Raw genomic sequence first — 5,287 nt, 5'->3', positions numbered from 1 at the left:
TTTTTGGTTTGATTGGTGTTTCCCTATTGTTTCTATTCTCTATTTCATTATTTCTGCTCTAATCGTTATTTTTTTCCTGTTTGTTTTATGCTAAATTTACTCTTCTTTTTCATTGACTTAAGGGGAAGATTAGCTCGTTTATTTGAGATCTTACTTCTTTTATCATAGAAACTTTTATAGGTATGAAGTTCCCTTTAAGCACCGCTTTAACTGCATCCCATAACTTTGGGTATGTTGTGAGCTCATTTTCATTCATCTCAAATATTTTGTAATTTCTCTTTTGATTTCCTCTTTTACTCATTTGTTATTTAGGAGTGTATTATTTGCTTTTCACATATTTGAAAGTTTGCCAGATTTTGTCCTGGTAATGATTTCTAATTCAATTCCACAGTGGGCAGAGAATGTATTGTCATTGTTAGGTGCCGTCAAGTCGGTTTCAACTCACAGCAATCCTATGCACAACAGATCAAAACACTGCCAGATCCTGTGGCATCCTCACAATCATTGTTATGCTTGAGCCCATTGTTGCAGCCACTGTGTCAATCCATCTCTTGAGGGTCTTCCTCATTTTCACTGACCCTCTACTTTACCATGCATGATGTCCTCCTCTAGGGACTGGTCCTTCCTGATAACGTGCCCAAGGTACATAAGACAATGTCTGGCTATCATTGTTTCCAAAGAACAGTCTGGCTGTATTTCTTCCAAGACAGACTTGATCATTCTTCAGGCAGTCCATGATACCGTCAATATTCTTAGCCAACACCACAATTTGAAGGCATCAATTCTTCAGTCTTCCTTATTCATTGTCCAGTTTTTGCAGAGTACATACTTTGTATAATTTACGTCTCTTTAAATTTATTAAGGTTTGTTTTATGGCCTAGCATATAGTCTATAGTCTATCCTGGAGAATATTCTCTGTGAACTTGAGAAAAAGCTGTATTCTGCTGTTGTCGAATTGAGTGTCCTATAGATGTCTGTTGGGTCTAGTTGATTTATAGTGTTGCTCAAGTCTTCTATTTCCTTTTTGATGTTCTAAGTAGTTGTTCTATCTATTATTCAGAGTGGAGTCTTGAAGTCTGTAACTATTATTGTTGATCTGTTTATTTCTTCCTTAAATCCTGTCAGTTTTTGCTTTATGTATTCTGGTGCTCTGTTATTATTTGCATATTTGATTATAAGTGTCATATCTTTATGATGAATTGGCCTTATCATTATTAAAAAGTGTCACTTTTCATCTTTCATACATTCGTTTTTTGTTTTAAAATATCTTTGCCCTTTCCTGCAGGCAGCCCCCTAGCGCCCCTGCGCAGGGGGCCACCCTCTGCTTCCCCCTTCTCCTCGCCCCTTCTCCCTCCCCTCCCTCTCCTCCCTCTCCCTAACCCCTCCCCTACTACCCCCTCCCCCAATTCTCCACCCCTTCTCTCCTGGGTCTCCGGGACCCCTTCCTAGCCCTACCTGTCTCGGCCCACAGCCTCTGCGAAGCCGTCGGTGCAGGTCCCCATCCATATGGGCCTCCGCGGGCTGCCCACGCCTGTCCCCCAGCTACCTGTTCTGCTGGATTTTCCCCTCGCCGGGGGTGGCTTTCTGAGCCGCTCCTTGTCCCTCTCTGAAGCCTCTCCTGCCACTCTAGGCCACGTTCCCCCCAGGAGCCCCGGGGCCGGCGGTGCCGGGGGTCATTGGGATGATGTGGACGCAGCGTCTGCTGGGGCTGCACACGTTCGTGGCCTTCACCGCCAAGCTCCGGAGCTTCTTCATTTACCCTTTGCAGAGGCAGAGCCACACGGTAATCCAGTACCAAACTGTTTGATATGATATTTTTCCTTTATCTCTTGTGTCCCGGAATCGGGTAGGCCAGGTGAAGAGGAAGATCCTGGTACTGGAGCTAGATGACACCATGATGGAGTTCTGAAGCCCACAGTCCGGCCTGGAACGCCTCCTGACTTCATCCTAAAGGTGGTAATAGATAAACACCCCGTCCAGTTTTTTGTACGTAAGAGGCCTCATGTGGATTTCTTCTTAGAAGTGGTGAGCCAGTTGTACGAGCTGATGTTCACAGCAAGCATGGAGGTTTATGACTCTACCGTGGCCGACAAACTGGACAGGGGCAGAAGCATTCTCAAGAGGAGATTATTACAGACAGCACTGCACTACGTTAAGGACCTCTCTGTAGTCCACAGTGACCTCTCCAGCATTGTGATCCTGGATAACTCCCCTGGGGCTTATGGGAGCCATCCAGACAGTGCCACCCCCATCAAGTCCTGGTTCAGTGACCTCAGTGACACAGCTCTTCTCAATCTGCTCCCAATGCTGGATGCCCTCAGGTTCACCGCTGATGTCCTTCTGTGCTGAGCCAAAACCTTCACCAACATAGGCTCCTCTGGTGACAGCTGCTCCCCCTCCACCTGAGTTAGGGGGGAGAGGGAGGGTGAGCCCTTGGATGCCGTCTGCCTGGGCAGGGTGGGCCCCTCTCACCCTCTTTGCCCTGGGAGCCACACACTCCACCTGGGAGTCTAGATGGATACATGGGCCAGACTCTGAAGCAGCTTCACTCTAACTTCAGGTTCACACTCCCTGAAAACCCAGACTGGGATACAGGTGGAGGCCTGGGAATGCTGAAACAGTGTCTGTGGTGGAGAGGCCAGACTGGCCAGATTGAGAGAGAGAGAGAGAGAGAGACATACCCAGAGATGCTGATCCTGGAGGCTCAGAGAGAAGCCAAACCACCTTTGTGGTGATTTGAATTTTTTTTAAACTTTTGTACCAAACTAATCTAATTCTTCACTTCTGCTCTGAGGGTTGGGCTGTGGGTAGGAGATTGGGATTTTGGGCCACTGGATTTTCCCCAAACTTGTCCCCCTTTTTTCTCTCTATTTTCCTCTCTTCTTGATTCCCTCAGATCTGTAACCAGCTTTCTCTTTTTTCTTTCTTCTCTTTCAAACCGTGCATTCTAACTTTGAAACCAAATATATATATATATATATTGCCTGACATTTGTATATCCATTGCAGCTTTCTTATGATTGTGGTTTGCATAATACATATTTTACCATCCTTTTATTTCCAATCCATGTATATCTTTGAATCTAAAGTTTGACTTCTGTGAAGAGAGTATACTCAGATTTTTTTTTTTTTTTCCTGTTTGGTCATCTCTGTCTTTGATTAGATATTTTGGGTTTTAGTTTCTACATGTCTCCTGCCATTTTTTAAATATTATTTTTATTTATTTAGTTTGTTGTTTTTGAGCATATACACGCAAGACATGCAAGAATTCAACTGTTTCTGCATGTATAATTCAGTGACGTTGATTACTGAATTCTTTGAGTTGTGAAACAATTCCCACCCTCTTTTTCTGAGTTCTTCCTCCCTCATTAACATACACTCCTTGCCCCTTAAGGTTCCTAACTAATCTTTTGAGTTGCTGTTGTCACTTTGATTCCATATAGATAATTTTTAAAAGAGCACAATGCTTAAGGCAGAGGTTCTTTTTTCTGTATATTTTTTTATAAATGTGTATATACATGTATATATAATTTTATTGTGCTTTAAGTGAAAGCTTACAATTCAAGTCAGTTTCTCATACAAAAACTTATATACACAATGTTATGTGGCCCTAGTTGCTTTCCCTACAATGTGGCAGCATGCTCCTTATTTCCTGTGTCCGTTCAACGAGCCCCTCTCCCCCTTTGCCTTCTCATCTCACCTCCAGACAGGAGCTGCCCATGTGGTCTCATGTGTCTACTTGAGCTAAGAAGCACACTCCTCACCAATATAATTTTATGTCTTATAGTCCAGTCTAATCTTTGTTCAAGGCAGACATGATCAGTTAAGCTAAACTATTGTTTGGTTTTAAGAAGTCTTCAGGGAATATTTTTGGTTTAAGGTTTAAAGAGTATCTCAGGGCAGTAGTTTCAGGGTTCGCGCAGCCTTCCTAGCTCCAGAAAGTCCATAGTGCATAAGAAATTGAAATTCTGTTTTGCATTTTCCCCCTTTAGATCAGGATTCTTCTATAGAATCTTTTATCAGAATGGCCAGTAATGGTAGCTGGGCACCATCCAGTTCTTCTGGTCTAATGGCAAAGAAGACAGTTGTTCATGGAGGCAATTAGCCACACATTCCGTATCCTCCTTCTTTTCTAGAGTCTCTTTCTTCCTCTGTTGCAAACAGAGACTAATTTCCATGCCTTGGATGGCCACTAGCAAGCTTTTAAGACTCCAGGCACTGCACAACAAACTAGGAGGTAGAAGAGAAGCACTCAACATGTTACTGGGCTAATTACAGGAATGTCCCATGAAACCATGACCCTAAACATCCAAAACAAGGAAACAAATCCCATAAGGATTTTTTACACCTCTATTCCTCCTTCACTGCTTTTTCACATTAAGTGAATATTATCTAATGAGGCTTTTTAATTTTTTTTTTGTTTTTACTGTATTTTTCTTGAGATATTTTCTTAGTGGATGTTCTAGGACTTATCATCTACATCTTAACTTCCTAGAATCAACTTCATATTGATACTAACTTAATTCCAATGAGATATAGAAATGTTAATCCTTTTTAGTTGTATTCTCTTTCCATCCTTTTTGTGGTATTATTGTTATAGATATTACATATATAAATGTTACAAACCCAAAAGTACATTGTTATAACTATTATTTAATTTTATGACTTCTTAATAGGCTGAGATAAGAACAATACATATTTATAGTTTTTGTTTTATTTACCTTGTTTATTTATTTCTGGTTCTCTTCATTTGTTACTGTGAATTTCAGTTATCATCTGGAGTCATTTGTTTAGCACAATACAATTTTGCTCCCAGCCACCAACATTGTGGTAATTTTTGGAAATATGTACATGTATTGCTTTATTCATTTGCTTTTAAAATCAGTTAAGAGAAGAAAATGAAGCCCTGGTGATGCAGTGCTTAAGTGTTTGGCTGCTAACCAAAAAGTCAGTGGTTCAAACTCACCAGCCGCTCTGTGGGAGAAAGATGTGGCAGGCTGCTTATGTAAAAATTACAACCTTGTAAATCCTATGGGGCAGTTCTAATGTGACCCATAGCGTCATTGTGAGTCATAACTGACTCTGTGGCAATGAGTTTATTTTTTTTAAGATAAAAAAGGAGAATTATGATTTTATACTGGATACTTTTGTAATCACATAATTACCTTTACTGGTGCTGCTTGTTTTTTGTGTCTATTTGAGTTACAACCTGAGATCATTTATTTTCAGCCTGAAGAACTTCTTTTAGCATTTCTTGTAAGGCAGGTCTGTTAACAACATATTCTCTC

At 41.2% G+C, this 5,287-nt stretch overlaps 1 pseudogene; it reads left to right on the top strand.

The window, feature by feature from the left end:
* Positions 1-1,681: 1,681 nt before the first annotated feature.
* Positions 1,682-2,384, top strand: LOC126078449 (CTD nuclear envelope phosphatase 1-like; annotated as a pseudogene).
* Positions 2,385-5,287: the final 2,903 nt, after the last annotated feature.

Source organism: Elephas maximus, chromosome 6 (genome assembly GCF_024166365.1).
Source record: "Elephas maximus indicus isolate mEleMax1 chromosome 6, mEleMax1 primary haplotype, whole genome shotgun sequence".
NCBI lineage: Eukaryota > Metazoa > Chordata > Mammalia > Proboscidea > Elephantidae > Elephas > Elephas maximus.
Note: the sequence above shows the minus strand (reverse complement) of the source record. Positions and strands in the feature narration are given on the sequence as shown.